Source organism: Equus caballus, chromosome 10 (genome assembly GCF_041296265.1).
Source record: "Equus caballus isolate H_3958 breed thoroughbred chromosome 10, TB-T2T, whole genome shotgun sequence".
Lineage (NCBI taxonomy): Eukaryota > Metazoa > Chordata > Mammalia > Perissodactyla > Equidae > Equus > Equus caballus.
The window spans coordinates 38,646,900-38,664,877 of record NC_091693.1 but is presented as its reverse complement, the minus strand read 5'-3'; positions in this window follow the sequence as shown (position 1 = coordinate 38,664,877).

The window sequence follows — 17,978 nt, the reverse complement described above, 5'->3', positions numbered from 1 at the left end:
TTTGTTTGTTAGTGCTGTTGAATCAGTTCCTACTCCTAGTGACCCTGTGTACAGCAGAGCAGAGACCTCTTCCAGGCTTTTTGCACCATCCTCTCACCTCCTGGCGCTATTTCAGACAATGCTCCGCTGCTATTCACAGGGTTTTCACGGCCAAATTTTTTGGAAGTGGGTGGCCAGGTCGTTCTTCCTAGTCTGTTTCAGTCTGGGAGCTTCCCTGAAACTTGTCCACCATGGTGACCCTGCTGGTATTTGCCATACTGGTATCACAGCTTTCAGCATCACAGCAGCATGCAGCCACCACAGTATAACAACAGACAGGTGGGTCGTGTGGTTCCCAGAAGAGAAGCAAACCTGGGCCACTGCAGTGACAACACCAAATCTTAACCACTAGACTATGAGGGCTGGTGGCAAAACACTGGTGCAATACAAATGTCCATCGATAGAGGACTAGTTACATAAATTAGGGTACATCCATAAAATGCAATCAAATTGTAAAAAAAGAATAAAGACGTCCTCAAGGTATAATCTTAAATGATAAAAGCTTATTGTTAAGGAGTACCTTTTGTTTAAAAAAGAAGGAAATTAAGAATCTATAATTACTTTAACATGCATAAAGAAACTCTGGAAAGATACATTTGAAACAAATATTAGTGTTTACTGGTTTGTAGGAGGAAGGCGACACGGGAACTAGGAAGATGGTAAAGAAGGATGAGAGGAAGAATTTTCGCTGTCTACCTTTTAATGTTTTTTGGCTTTTGAACACCATGAACGTTAAAAATATTTATTTTTGTATTGGCAAATAATTTTGAAACTTATCAGGAAGAATAAATTATTAGGAATAGACAAATCTGTGAAAAAGATGCCTTTCCCTGTTGGATAGTAAAATGCACTCCAGGTGCTGGCCCAGTGGTTATGTTCACCTGCTCTGCTTCAGTGGCCCAGGGTTCGTGGGTTTGGATCCCAGGTGGGGAATTACACACTGCTCATCAAACCATGCTGTGGCGGTGTCCCACATACAAAACAGAGGAAGGTTGGCACAGATGTTAGCTCAGCTACAGTCTTACTCAAGCAAAATGAGGAAGATTGGCAATAGATGTTACCTCAGGGCCCACCTTCCTCACCAAAACAAACAAACAAACAAAAATGCACTCTAAAAATGCAGCTATGCATTAAAAATAAAACTGTTAAATTGGCCCAATAAAAGAAGACATAGCAATGGCAAAGAACATGGAAATACCTCTACATATGTACAAGATACAGTATATGATAAATGTCAGAAGAAAGGATAGATTATTCAACACATGGTAATGGAATTAATAGGCAATAATTTAAGAAAAAGTAAATGTAGATCCCTACCTTATACCATATTGTAAACTAATCTAATCTAAAAGAAATGTAAAAGAAAAAAAGGAAAAATTTAGACACTATCAATAATGGACCTAGTGCCAGGAGAATTCTAGATATTGTTTGTAAGGATGGGGTGATTGTGTTTGGAATCTTATCCAAAAACCACTTATAATGTTCCGTGAATAAGCCACATTAGAACTCCCTTAGAGAAGAACCCTTTCAGAACCATCTCGGTGTCAACGACCCATAACCAGTCATTTCAAATCAGCTCTTCACAGGCAATTAAACAGAAACTTCCTTTGCTTGTGCTGCAGCCTGTTTTCCTCAGTAAAAATTCACAGCTGTTCTCTGTTGTCGGTTTGAACTATCGAGCAATCATAGTTTTGATTATTCTTTTTAGATTTCATCCTACAGCAGGTATCTAAGTGGCTCTTGTAATTGGCCCATCTTCTAGGCTGTGCTGCTGATACCTGGGTGTTTTCCTAAAATGGTTCTTGATTTGCACTGGAAATCTAAGCCTAGATTCTCAGCACAAAATGGTCTTTCCTTGCCTTTTTTTTCCTAACATCAGTTTTCTTCATGAATTTATATTTTACTGCTCACTGACTGCCTCTAAGTCTAATGCTTTATCTTGTAAGTTAGACAAACGACTACAAAAAATAAAACTACTTTTATCTTAGAATTTCTTTCGCTTTCCTCTCTCTGCTCTTCTTCTTACCCATCAATGCTTTATTCATTAACCCTCAAATCTGTCAATTTTATAGAAAGAGAAATGTTTGCAAACAAATAAGGTGACTTGTTACACCAGGAGTATTTTTCCTATTTTTTTGTTTGTTTCTTTGTTTGCTTCCTTGCTTATTTGTTTTAATAAAGCAGAACGAGGGAGCATAGGTGGAGTCAAATACACCTGGGTTCAGTTCCCACATTCACCTCTTATTCCAGAGATCACAGACGCGGTACTCAGCCTTGCTGAGATCCAGACTGCTCACTCATCAGCTGGGGGTGATGCCCACCTCATGGAACTGTTGTGAGGATCAAGTAAATTTCACTGTAATACTAGGTATGTTGCTGTTAATAAATCTTACTTGTTTGTTTTCTCTTCTATAGACCTAAAAATTTTTTCAGTACGAATATTGATACTGTTTCCTCTGAAAGGATGATGTGAATGTGAGACAGTGACCTCAGCAATCCAATGGCCTCTGAGAACACTTGTCTGTTGTTATGCACTGCTTGCTGTTGTCCTTTTGATGTATCTCACAAATATTTACTCCAGACCCTAAGAAAGCAAAGTTTTTCCCAAGCTGTGATTCCATGGGGATACTTTCAGGTAGAGAAGCTGAGTTCTTTGGAACCATCCTCCCGTTCCAGAAGCAGGGTTGTTTACAGCTGCCCACAGAGATACATACTCCTGCACAGAGGGGAGACATAATCTCTGTGGAGCCAAGGTGAGGAGACGGGTTAGGGACTCAGTCAGGAAGATCAGGAAATGGATGGTGAGTAGCAAATGCATTCTAACATTGCACTGTGGTTCAGGAACCACCCAGAAGCCCCGAAGAGATGGCCAAGCACACAAAGCAGCACTGCCAGCTCCCATGGGAAACTGCAGCTGGGTGCGTTGCTCCATGGGAGGGCATTTACCTCAGGCCTGCAAACCTGCGTAGGTGTACCCGTCTTGAAAGCTCGTTTGTAACCTATGTAAATCAGTGGTTTAAAGGCTTGCTTAAATACTGCTCTGACCGCAGAGCAGAGCAATTTCTAGCCCCAAGTTCAGACTTGGAAACCTAACCTACCTGGTATACACCTTCATCCACCTAGCCTGATCCATTGACTTCCGCCTGAAGCAAGGCATGTGTGTTGGTAAGGCTAAGGGATTCCAAGGGCATAATGGACACCGAAAATGACTAGAAACCTATGGTAAAGAAATGTGGGCCAGGTAAGAGTGGTGTTTCTCTCCTGAGTAATGAGGAGAATAAGCAAGGGCCCTTGGAGCTGGACTCGGGCTGCCTTAGATATGGTGGGTCATCAGTACAGATTCATTGATATTCTTCCTCAGATTTCAGCTGATGAGCAAAGGGTATATACAGAGCTGCGATACTGCAGAGAATGGGAGGGAACTTTAAGGAAAATAAGACAAACAATTCATCTTCTTCTAAATCCAGCGTGTTTCTACATCTACTCATTCAAGGGTCCACAGCCAGAGGCGACAAGGTAACCTGATAGGGTTGGAGGGTGAGCAGGGAAATCGCCATCCCTGATGTCTCATCATCTGGTGTCAGGGTGCACATGGTGACATTCCCACTGTCCTTAAACATTTTTTGAAATAAAACCAAGAATAATACCAATGGAGAGAGATCATGGAGTAACGTCATGGAGAGATATCCATGTGGTTTAGCAAAGTGATGGATGCCTATAGATTTCACTTTTATTCTGAGGTGAAACTATGTCTGACTGAAGTCTTTAGATCTGCTTAAGGAAAAGAAGGAAAGTGTCTTACAGGCAGAGAACACAATGTCTATCACTTTCTTGGGCTCAATTTTTTAAATAAACTTTCCATAATAGATTTAACTGGTTTAGATTTATAGAAATAGATTTAGATTTACAGAGAAGCTGCAAAGATAGTACAGTGCTCCCATATATCCCGTACACAGTTTCAACTGCTATTAACATCTTACATTGCAACAGTACATTTGTCACAGCGAATGAAACAAAAATGCTGCATTATTATTAACTGAATTCCGTATTTTCATTAGTTTTCCCCAATGTCCTTTTTCTGTTCTATGATTTAATCTATGACATCTTATTACATTTACTTGTAATATCTTCTTAGCCTTCTCTTGGCCATGAGAGTTTCTCAGACTGTTGCTGCTTTTGATGACCTTGATAGTTTTATGAATACTGGTCAGATATTTTGTAGAAAGTTCCCTCAATTGGAGTTTGTCTGATCTTTCTCTCATAATTAGACTGAGGTTCTGATTTTGGGGTAGGGAGACAACAGAGGTGAGCTGCACCTCTCATCACACCATGTGAAGACTCCATATTATCAACTGGACTGATCTCGGATTATGTTGACCTTCATCAACAGGCTGTGTTTGTCAGGTTCCTCCACTGTGAAGTTACTCTTCTTTCCCCTTTTCTGTAATGTACTCTTTGGAAGCAAGTAAGTAAGCGTGGCCCAATTTAAAGAGTGGGAGTTATGCCCCACCTCTTTGAGGGGAGAGTAAATACATAAATTATTTGGAATTCTTCTATACCAGAGGTTTGTCTCTTCTCTTCCATTTTTCTTATTGTATTTCTTTATATTACTATGGACTCATGGATATTTATGTTATACTTGGGCAATAATCTCATACTACTTTTTTTGTTGTTCACATTGCTCCAGGCTTGGCCATTAGGAGCTCTTTCCTGTGTTGGTTCCTGTGTTCCTGGATGACAAATACTCAGCATTTTGTTCCTCAAGCCCTTCATTACTTTCTGGCACTACAATATGCCCCAGGCTAGTCTTGTATTTTCCCTGCTTCAGTGGGAGCTAGGTTTTTAGCCTAGCATGTTATTCTAAGTTTTCCATAACACATTTTCACATACACAATTAAGCCATAACTTCAGGGAAACAATGTCTTTGCAGACTAGTTCTCACTAAATCTACTCAAACTAAAACAATGCCCTTTAGTATATTCAACAAAATATAACATTATGCCCAGTACATTTTACTAACTTTAAGTTTGCATGAAGTCTGTCTAGGAGGCATCTTTAAATTCTCCTTACCTTACAGGAAAAGAAGAGATTATTTAAGATTCTTAGGATACTGGGAAATATTTCTTACCAAAAGAAGCAAGGAAAAAAACAGACAAAACAAACTGAAAAGAAATAAAAAGATGGGAAAAATGTGAAGCCAAGAAAATGGGTGAAGATAAAAAATGTCCAGAGTGGCCAAGAAAATGTAGGTGGCATTGGGAAGCGTAAAGTCAGGTATAGGGTCAGAGAATCTAAGATATGAGAGCAACACGTAAGGGGAGAAACAGGTGGGATCATTAAGCAGATTTCTGGAAGAGAAATTGTTGTAGAGATCCTGCAACTTTTACAGAATAAAGGATGTCAGCTAGAGAGAGCATTGATTTTAGAATTCAGTTTTTAAATTTTGAATTTTACCTCTGTAAAAGAGAAACTTTCTTAATATCATTACATCAAATATATATCCAAAGTTTTAGCATTTGACTAACAAAAAGTTTATTTTACTGCCTAAGCATTTAGCGGCTACCTATCCCCATGGTAGGACCCATTCTAGGCACTGTGAATATGGCAGTGAAAGAAACAAATTAGTTGCATTTGGGAAACTTACATTCTAGTGGGGAGAGATAAGAAAAATAACAATAGCAATAATAATAATAATAGAAGAAGAAGTAATCTGGTGATGGTTATAAGCACTCAGAGGGAAAAAGAAACAGAGAAATAAAGATAAAGTGAGGGGATGGGGGATGCAAGGTTTACTTTACAGATAGTGGACAGAGAATACCTAACAGGTATAGAGCAAAAACCTAAGGAAGTAGGACATGTGGATAAGCAGGAGAAAGGCATTCTAGGCAAAGGAAAAGCAAACACAAAGGCTGGGAAGTGAGCAGCTTGACTTGTTAAGGAATGCCAAGAAGATCAGCAAGGCAAGGAGGGGAGAAAAGTAAGGGGGAAGGGAGGAGCAGAATCTGTCATGTCTTATAGAACCTAGGAGAAATGGGAAGATATTGGAGGATTTTTAAAATAGAAACAACATGGTCTAGCCTATTTCTTTTTCTTTTTTTTCTTTCTTTTTTCTCCCCAAAGCCCCCCGGTACATAGTTGTATATTCTTCGTTGTGGGTCCTTCTAGTTGTGGTACGTGGGATGCTGCCTCAGCGTGGTTTGATGAGTAGTGCCATGTCCGTGCCCAGGATTCGAACCAACGAAACACTGGGCCGCCAGCAGCGGAGCTCACTAACTTAACCACCCGGCCACGGGGCCAGCCCCTCTAGCATATTTTTAAAAGATCATTTGCTTGTTCTATGTAAATTAAACTGAGGGAGAGAGGGATGACAGTCAAGGATGTGTTTTTAAATGTATTTTATTATGATTCATGTATGTTGAGGCCAACAGATCAGGAGACTACTGTCATTGAAAAGATAGTTTGCTTTTCACAGTTCCCAAGAGAAAGGGGGATGCTATGTAGGGGACACATGGGGAAGCACTGGGATTGGTCAGGGGTCAGAAAGAACTAGAAGAAAACGTGGGCAAGAGCCTTGATTGTAGTTTCTGTGGGAAAGCTAATGCAATGCAGGGACTGCAGGTTTTGGATTGGCTAGTTTGAATAATTTTAGAAGGCTGTATAGAGGCCATCTCTAGTTGTCTGGTAACTGGCCCTAAGGTGATGAGGACAGGGAGATAATGGGCTGGAGTATAAGAGCTTCATAAAGGAGGTGGTTGAGGGTCTGGGTTTGCATTGGTTGGCCTGCATATAAAAGGAGCACTTTCAGGTCAGTACTATCTCGAACTCTAGAAATTGGCCAGCCCTGGGAGAGGCAATCTTTCCAGGGTCAGCAAGACCCCAGATATCAAAACATCAGAAACATGTGGTTAATAGAGTGCAGAAGCAGAAAAAATACTTGGGAGATTATTCAATAACCCAAGCAAGAGTAAATGAGAAGAAATTATTGAGTTTAGGTATATTTTGAAAGTATAGCTGACAGGCTTTGAGGATTCGTTAGAGTGGTAGGTGAGAGAAAGAGGGAAGTCAATGATGACTCTAAGATTTTGGGCTCAACCTACTAGAAGGATGGAATTTCCATTGACTAAGATGGAGAAGATTATAAGAGGAAGGAAATAAAGAGTTTAGTTTTGAACTTAATAAGTTTATGAATCCCAGTAGATATTTAGACATCAGCTAGGCAATTGGATATATGAGTTTGGAATCCAGGAGACAGTCTTGGCTCCATGCATACTTTGGAATCCTCAGTTTACAGATGCCATCTAAAACAACAGAAAGAATTCAGAAATCAATTTATTACTGATAGACAAGAGGTCTAAGCAAAGAGCCATGAGTTGCCCAAATATATGCACCACAAGAACATGAAAAGAATCTAACAAAGAAACTGAAAGGAACTGCCAAACAGATAGGAGGAGTACAAAGAGAGTGGTTCTCATTGCTGAGGGGTCTGACCCCTGGTCTTACTTCCTATACTGCGTTTCTGTAGTCTTCCATTAACTTTACCACTGCATGTGGACACAAAGAATTCCCTGATATTTATATATATTTTCCTGCCTCATTGGGTAGCAGCAATCATAATGATTCATACTGAAATCACCCTCGCCAACAGAGCCTCTTTGGCTTTTGGATCCAGTAGTGTCAGGAGCCCAAAATGACACTGTGGTGACCCAATGCCCAGTTCAGTGAAACAATTGTTGTTACTCAAGCTTTAAACTAGCAGAGTTCAAGGTCAAGAGAACAGGAAGCAAAAATTTTGCAAATTGGTTCTCAGGTGTAAAATGAAGAAATGGCCTCTTTCATGAGTACCATATATTTGTCACAAGTTCAAAGAACGTGTTGCCTATAGTAGGGCGGGGCAGCACTCTAATCTGGTAATGTATCCTCTTCAAGCTAATGCCATTACTGAATGTTCAATAATCCATTTCTCCATATTATAAAGCCAGTCGCTTCTGGATACATGTAAAATTAGTAATTCTCTTGAAAGCCAACTTGTTACCTCACTTCTGTTACTGCTAAATAAATTCCTTGATCAGAAGCAATAATATTGGGATTACATGGCATTGAATAAGTCATTCAGTAAGCCACAGGATGGTGTTCTTGGTAGAAGCATGATGGGCAGAGAAAGCAAATCCATATTCAATAAAATTATTCATTACATTGAGGGCAAATTGTTTTCTCCTCCGTAACAGAAGGGATTCAATATAATCAATGAGCTACAAGGTCGCTGACTGGTCCCTTCATATGCTACATCAGTAGCTCAGCAGTGTCCTCTGCTGTTGGAAAGTGGGTCCTCAGCAGTGACAGTAGCCAGATAAGCCTTGCATAAAAGTCCATATTATAAAATACATGCAGGGCTGCCTCCCTGCCACCATAGCCAGGTTGTTCACGAGCCCACTGAGCAAGCGTGAGAGTTGTGGAGAAAGAGACTGACATGCACAAAGTAAGTTACTTGTCTGTCTGATTACTCAGAGTCGTCTCTGCAGTGGATGCGATTAATAAAGCATTTTAGAGAAAATAAATATCATCCCATTCTAAGACATCCATCCACATAACTCTTCCTTCTTGCCCATACCTTGTCATGATCAATTCTCCAATCCTATTCCCTCAAGCCTTTGACCATTTGACCATACTGTTAGCCAGACAGTATGAATCCAAACCTCAGAATATCTGAACTCCTAGGTAAAATGGACAACCAGTTCTAGCCATGGGATAATTTCTCTGTCTTTTTTAGCCACCATTTAATGAGGTTATAATGTTCAACAATGCACTGATGGCATGTGCCAGCATGTCACATGCAACCACCCATAAACCAGACTCTAGATGTTTCTTCCTTACTAACTGGTGACAGGAGACTCCTTAGCTGGCTAGAGGGTGAGTTGAAGTGGAGGTGGAAGTGCAACAGGAGAAGGTCCACGGGGGTGAGGACCAGCTGCTTATATAATATATATGTACTCCAGCCCAGTTTCAGGTGTACCATCTCCATCTGATGATGGCATGCCACTTGAAACACCCAATTTTGTCACTTGGTGGATCAGATAATACCCACTCAGTGATGGGCATCTCAGGTCATCTGGGCTCACATTTGGTTTCATGGTTAGGCACTTAATCTCAATTAGGGTCCATTTGCAAACCATGAATTGTTTTTCAAAAGAAGAATGGTTTATAGAAAACTACATGGTTTTGCAGGAATGTCTAGGGGACTACACTTTTGTTCTCTTATCAGGAGTGGACACTTAGAGCAACATTGAGTATACTGTGTTATAGGAACCAAGTAGCAGAGCTTCTTGTACGTAAGCCAGAACCAGCTGGAGAGAGATGTCTTGTTCTGCAGTCCACTCAAAGCCTTAGGGATTACTATGTAAGAAGATAACACGTACACTAATATGTATTGCATATCCAAATACCTTCCAAAATCCAGACACCAGCAAAGCTGGCTTTCTTATTAGTAATAGTGGCTCAAAATTTAGCATCTTGTTTTACACTTTAGACAGAACGTCACAACACACCACAAACCACTGGATCCAAGAAATTTTATTGAGATGTCAGCCCCTCAGTGTTTGTGGGATTTCATCTCCCATCTTCTAAAATGATTATATCCAAAGGCATTTATGTTTCTTGCTTCTTCCAATTACTGACGTCTCATCAGTATGACATCAACATTAGAGAAGACATGTTTTACTGTGGGTTGGTACGAAGATCAAACAAAGACAAAGAACTGGAGATTAACAGAACACCAAGGAAAGACTGAAACTTCTCCTGCTGTCTCTACCAGGGGAAGTCAGGTGTATCTGTAGTGTGTACACAAGGTGTTAAGGTTTCTTTTTATATCCTCCAGTGAAAAGACAACTCCTGCAAGAGCAGTGTAGGGGAGGAGGACATTTCCTCTCCCCAAATCGGGGTTCGTCTGGCTGGAGAATGAATTAAATTCACATGAGACAGAATAGCAAGAGAAAATTAAACAAAGCTTTATGAGGAACCATGGCCCGGGGACTTTCTTCCCGAAGGAAGAAAGGGCACCGAAGAAGTGGGGTGCACATAGTGGTTATATACCCCCAAACAGGGTGTTTCACATGTGATTGAAATGTCCCTCCCACAATAGTCACAAGATTGCCCCGTCAGCACAGGGCTTGATGGACCCAGCAGGTAGTGGTCGGCTATCTCGGTGGGCGTAGCAGGAGGCAAGTCGATTGTCTGGAGCTGGGCGGTCACAGGTGAGCTCGGCAATCAGTTCCTAGCCTAAGGAAAGATGCTTAATCCTTAAGAAATGCCAGCGTTGGGAGGGGGAGGGAAGTTAGTTACAGGAGGTTATCAGACTAGTACAATAAAATGCAGATTTAAGTTCTTGCCTTTGGTATTGATTAAGAGTTTCTAAAGAGAAGGTCATCTCCTTTCTTCTTCCTGGTACAGAGAGGGAGGCAGCTTTTACAGATAGAGATTTATCTTACAAATGTAAATGTGTCCTAAGGAAAGGCAAGTTCCATTCCTCAGAGCCTCCTTCCCTGTCCCAATTTATCAAAAGCAATCAGTCTCAAATAATCCTGATGCCAAAGAGACATATCTTGGGGTGGCCAATTCCAGGTCCCCACAGCAGCTAGGATTATAATCATCATCCTATTAAGCTTACTAGTCCATTGTTATCCTCCAAGATCCTTGGAGCTACAAAATAAAAGAGATCTTTTACTGCAGTCATGGAAATTTCCTTGTTTTCTGTCTTGAACTTAAATCTCTAACTTTTAAGCTTTATCACACATTTGAAAATAGCTAGTTCATTCTAGCACTTACATTCCCCACATCCTCTCAGCCATCACCCATACTACCACAGATGTGCCTTAAATTGGTATTTCATTCCAGGGGACTACAGGTGAGAGTTGAAGAAACTATTTTACCATTCATTCCATGGACTACCAGAGTCTTTCCTGTAGTGACAGATAGATTCTCAATGACTTCAAAGCCAGTGAGGGCAGATAACCAATCCAAAATCTTCATTATTGAGAGCCTGTTGCTTACATTTTTTATAATAAATTATGTTTTAATAGTATAAATGATTTTTTCTACTGTAAGCATAAAGGGCTTTAACCCAGGAAATAAGGTGCTTTCAAACTCGTTAAAAGAGTTGAAAGAAGAGACTATGCTGGACCTCCAGTTATAATTCTCAGAAGAACATGACAGACCTAGTTCCCAAAGGAATTGCATTCTGGCCCGCATAATCAGAAAGCTCATTAATCCGATTACTGCTACCCAAACCATCCCATTCTTACTGTAATATGGAGAGTCTAACACCCTAGATTCAGGGAGGCTGAAAAATGTAGCTTTTGACTTTGCTGGCTTCGGTTCTTCAGGAAAGCTTCTGAGGAGACTAGAACAGATGTTGAGAGATCTAATCACTGTATTATTGTGGTATAGTATTACCAACATAATATTAACTCAATTTGTCACCAGATTGCAAAAATTACAATTATTACCTGAGTACTGTAGGTAGACTGAGACTTCGACTTCTTTCTTTTCACATTATAGATCTATGACCAATTGCATGAGAATTCTCTGGTACCCTGTTAAAAATACAAATACCTAGGCTCCACTCCAAACAGACTCAATCATTTTCCTCATTCTCCTTTTGGATTAATTGCAAACTTACATTTATAGCAAACTTGATCATGAATCAAATAGGATCATTTTTAATGTGTTAGGGTACTAATTTTGCCAGTCATTATATTAGCTATTGATTCTGGTTTATATCTCTGAATATCATGCCATGTCTTCATTCAATCTTTGACCAAAAAAAAGGTTTTCTATGATGTAGTGCTGAGAGCTGAGCTGAGAGTTGTATATCCCCCAACTGTGCTATATAGCACATTCATCAACTCATTCATCAGGACACTTTGTGTAGAAATTTGAGATCTGCCAGGTGTCCTCTTCAATGATACTGTTACTCAAAGCAAATATCTCCACCTTGTAAATAATGATATCACAAGACATTCTAAAAATTCTTTTATGAAATGATTCTATGATGTATATAGTATTTTCCTGTCACATCAGCCTAGAAATATTATTTTTAAAATTCCAGATTTATCCTTTATTATTCTACTTTATAAATGCTTAATTCAGGATAAAACGTTTATCTTACTGAAACACAACTACTACTTTCTTGCATCATGTATTCAGTCATTAACTTTATTGAGACATAAGTTACATATTATATAATACACCCATTTAAAGCTTACAATTCAACTTTTTAGTATTATCAGGGAGTTGTGCAAACATTATCACAATCTAATTTCTGAACATTTTTATCACCCCCAACAGAAACTCCATCCTATTAGCAGGCACTCCCCATTGCCCTCCATTCCACACAGACCTAGACAACCAATAATCTACTTTACGCTTCTATAGATTTGCCAATTTGGGCAGGATCAAAAAATGGAATCACAGAATATTTAGTCTTTTGTCACTAGCTTCTTTCATTTAGTATAATACTTTCAAGGCTTATCTATGTTGAGCATATATCAGAACTCCATTCCTTTCCCCCCAGGCAGAACTTCTGCCCCACTGCACTGCAGACTAGGCAAGGACAATGGCCTACTCCCCCCTTTCTGACATGCTTGCTCTAAGAGTAGGTCTCTACATAGAGATGATAGCTCTTGCTCTTTTAGGCTTTCCTCTCCTGTCATGGGAACATACGCCCTACAGGACAGTTGGAGCACAGGTGTTCAAGTCCCAGGATTCACGGCTTGCTGTGCCTGGAACAAAGCTTCTGGCCTATGTGTGGATCTGTGTAGGAGAAAGGAGCCTAAACCTCTTAGCCACACTAGACTATAATAGAGCTTCTGCAATATGGAGCTGGAGAAATGAGATATCCCAGGGGGCTTCTTCTTACAGCATGAAACTATAGCCCTAATTTGGGAACTAGGGGTAAAGGGAGCCTTGTATTCTTGGCTGTACCTGCTTGGAGTAGAGCTTCCATCACATTGAGTTCAGAAGAGGGACATAAGTGGATCATGACCCAAATGCCATAGGATCTCACTGTTTTTACCAAGATTGAGTAGATTTTCCTAAATAGATATTTATGCAGTTGCTAGATGCTATTGTCACAATTTCCAGAGACTTTAAGCGGCTGGATTTCATAACTTTATGGTTAAATTGTTGTTTCTCTGGTAAAGGTTCTTCTGAGCTCCTCACACAGGCATTCCAGATTTTTTATCTTCAGGCATTCATTTTTTATTATTATAATTATTATTATTACTCTTGTATTGAAATATAGTTCACATACCAGAAAATTCATCCACTTAGAATTTACAGTTCAGTGGGCTTAAACATAGTCACAAAGTTTTGCAACCATCAACACTATCTAATATCAGAATATTTTCACTATCCCAAAGAGAAATGCCGTGCCCATTAACAGTCATTCCTCATTGCCTCCTATCTCCAATCCCTAGAAACCATTAATTTATTTTCTATATTGATGGATTTGGCTGTTCTAGACATTTCATATAAATGGATTCATATAATATGTGGTTTACTGTGCCTGACTTATTTTACTTAGCACAATGTTTTTAAGGTTCATCTGTGTTGCAGTATATATCTGTATGTCATTACTTTCTATGGCTGAATAATCTTCCATTGTACAGATATAACATATTTAGTTTATCCACTCATCAGTTCATGGACATACGAGTTAAATTCACCACATGGCTATTATGAATAATGATGCTATAAACATTCATGAGCAATTTTTCGTGTGGATATATATTTATGATTCTCTTGAGTATATACAGCTGCACCATTTTATACACCCACCAATAGTGTATGAAGGCTATGATTTCCCCCAAATCCATGCCAACACTTGTTATTATCTATCTTTTTATTGTAACACCTTAATGTATTTGAAGTGATATCGACTTGCAGTTTGGATATGCATTTCCCTAAGGCCTAATGATATTGAGCACATTTTAATATGTTCTTTGGCTGTTTGTATATCTTCTTTGAAGATATGTCCATATAAATCCTTTGTCCATTTTTAATTGGCTTGTCTTTTTATAGTTTAATTGTATGGGTTATTTACATATTTTGAAAACTAGACCTTTACTAATTATAATTTGCAAATATTTTCTCCTATTCTGTGGATTGTCTTATCATTTTCTTGATAGTATCTTTTGAAGCACAAAAGCTTTTACTTTTGATAAAAAGCAAATCTTTTCTTTGGCTTCCTGGGCTGTTAGTGGTGTATCTAAGAAACCATGTCTTAACAAATGTCACAATGATTTGTGTCTGTTTTCCTCTAAGAGTTTGACAGCTTTAGCTCCACCAGTAAAGTCTTTTAATCCATTTTAAGTTAATTTTTTAAGATATGATATATGGACCCTGAAGTTTCTGATCAGTTAGCATACTGGTCAGCTAATGATTGGACAGAAGTTTCCTTACATACCTGGAACTAATAAATTTCTTAGTCTTTGCGCAGGGCCTCTGCATGAGTATTGGTGAACATCTTCAACACTTGGCCCATTGTTTACAACTCTGCCTTAGCCTATATTTCCTTGTTTCACAGAACCTCAAGGTTAGCCAGAGGTGAGGGCTTAGGACCATCCCAGGTCATTCTGGAGCATGCACACCACCCTGGACGTGCACAGAGCTATAAAGATACGTATGGCCTTCTAGATTGCCAGAAATATGTCAGAACTTTTCCAAGCCCCTATGGACATCTCATTCTCAAGCTTTTCCTTTTAAGCTTTTTAGTTTACAAAGCTATTTAGTTTTTTTTAAAACATCGTTATTTGCTGTAAATATTATACACTGCTTCAGGAAGCCATAACATTAAACTATTGCCAGTGATTGATTTAGACCAACACACTTGAGGAAAAAGCTGTTCACATTGGGCAAGCTCTGAGTCAGGCCAAATAAAGGCAGTCTTGTCCCAGTTCTTTGGGAATGAAGATCTGAGGAATCTCCAACATTATCTGCCTCTTCAGCTGGCTGCCAGACTGCTGACTGTCATTATGATTTGGGACTGCTAGTTTTCAAAGCTACTGTGGAGCTGGGGACAGGGGGATGGGACAGAGCAAGTTAAAACACCACAAAACTCACTGATCTTACCTAGATTCAGTCACTTTTCCTGAGTAAATGCTCCCTGGGTTACTGCAATTCTTTGGTTAATTACCAGTTTTGAAAATTTCTGACCATTTTTGATTCTGACCATTTTACCAATATTCTCGTTTCTCTTATGGAGGAAAGAATTTTTGGAGGTCCTTACTGTGCCATTACCTTCATGCATTCATTTTAAGCATTCTGCTTGCTTAGAATACTTTCTCTGCTCTCACCTCCAATGAAATATCTGCAAGATTCCTTTCTAATTCTACCTCCTCAGGATAATCTTGCTTAAATGGAAGATATTCTTTTATCCTCTGAATTCTCCCATATTTGTTATCATGTTTGTAATTGATATTAACAAAACGTCATCTCTTCTAGTGATCACCTAAACTCTTATTTGAAATTAACGTTGCTGATTAGCTTTTCCTATGCGTATTTATAATTCCTTTCTCCAGCTAGATTATAATTATTTTAAAGACAAGAATAATAGCGGATACATGTTTGATGCCTTATGTATCTTGAAACAGTTGTAGGTACATGAACTGAATTCAATGGTCCACTCACATAAATCAAAGTTATATAGTTGACTATGAAAATTATCAAAATTATATGTATGTGTAGCAAATTGTCCAGAGCTGAAAGGTTTTTAGACCAGAATATTTAATTACCTTGGCAGGATATTACTCAGATTATTTTTCAGACACTTTCCACGTGGCAAGCTTTATACCTTTGCATCACTTTCCTGGGGTGTAGGCCTAGATATTCACAGGAACTTAAATATTTAGCAGGCCCTAAATTTTACTCCACAAAATCTTTTATAGTTATTCTCTTTATACTACAGTCACTGCCTTCATATTCTATATTCATATTCTAAATAGAATACCAATTACACATTTAGTTATATTTCTTTTTACTAAAATTGCTATACTTTATTCTAAATTCATGTCAGACTTTTGGGAACTTAATGCATTGAAAAGTTACTTAATGTAAATGGATGATTATTCACTTATAAAATGCAATTGCAAAGAAGAAGGTTGAAGAAAATATCCCATGGGTATTGTCAGCCTTTCACTGGGGGAATCGTAAAAGATGAGATACACCATACTGTTGAAGTAATTATAGGTAATTCACATATACACACACTCACACACACACAAAGGACGATGCAATTTTTGTCCTTCAAACAGATAGTGCTGCTTGCGTGTCAGGTAAGGCTGCCTCTCCCTGAGCCTCCCTGAAACTTTAAAATATTCATGACAAAAGCAGCTCTGCCTTTTCTGATCTAAGTACTGTGAATAAGAGCAGTTATCTACAAGTTAACAGTAACTTCTCTTGTTTTTCTTCAAGTATATATCTGAGCTTTGCTGAAAATGAAAGAATAAGCTCAATTTTCTCTCCTTTCTCTATTCTCTCTCTTCCTACAGGGAGAGGGCATAGTCACACAGGACAAGAAAGTCATTCTGTGTTTAAGCAGAGACTAGAAGCCACTCCATGTGCGACATTCCCCATCTGTGCCACTGCATCAGAATTAAAAATGCATATTCTCTCTGTGCACACTCCTCTGTCCTGCCACCACCTCCCCATACAGAGAAATTGTTGCCTCTCTACTCAGCTTGAAGGGATGTAAATGATAAGACATGATGTAAGCCTGACACAATCAGAAGGCTTTTGGTTTTTTCCCAGGAAAACTCTCCTCGGCATGACAGAATAACCACTTGGAAACAATGGGTGGAAACAAAGAACAAAAATTTGTTTCCACTTCAAAATACTAAAACACCTGTTAATTTCCTGACATAGTCATTTTTTAAGTCAGCACTTAAAAGTAAATCCTTTCCCAGTGATTCATTAAATCTACCGTGATGCATATTAACTAGAAACAATATTTGTTTACTGCCTTGCAGAGGTTGTCAGCCATAACCAAGATGTTATTTAGGGACCAAAATACATGGGTCGTGATGTTCAAAAACTAATGAAGAACAAACTTTATCAAAGTCTGTAAATTTCATTTGTATAAGAAAATATTTTCATGGGGCTGGCCCCGTGGCCGAGTGGTTAAGTTCGCGCGCTCCGCTGCAGGTGGCCCAGTGTTTTGTTGGTTCGAATCCTGGGCGCGGACATGGCACTGCACATCAAGCCACACTGAGGCAGCATCCCACATGCCACAACTAGAAGGACACACAACGAAGAATATACAACTATGTACCGGGGGACTTTGGGGACAAAAAGGAAAAAAATAAAATATCTTTATAAAAAAAAAAAGAAAGAAAATATTTTCATGTTCTATGTATTCCACCACTGCACTTAAACTCCAATTAAGATTGAAGACAAGTTAAAACTTATTCTATAACTTAGAAACTAATTAATTGTTTACAATAATTTTTGTTGGGGGTTGGTATATATTGTGATTCCTTTTATATCTGAGATTATGTGTCTACTGTCTTCAAAATGAAAGGCAACTTAGACATATATTGCAAGCCAATGTCACAAGTTTTCTTTTCTTCGCAAAATTATGAAGGGGTTGCCCACCACCCTCAGAATTGTAGTATTGAGACATCTGAGGCCAGTCTGGCTTTCCTGCTCTATTGCTTAGCCTGAATTCTTGTTGCTTTCTTTATAAGTAACGTGGAGACACTACAATAGAAAATACTTTGAAGTTGGTGTCATTCTACTAAATTCTCTTATACTCGGGGTACCCTTTTGATATGCAGGTTCATGTCTTTACGTTATTTAAAAGTGGGGATTGTTTTCTTTAACTGTATTTGCATATTTCTATTTTCTCCACTACCTTCCTTCTTGCTCAACACTTTGTCACCAAATTTGCG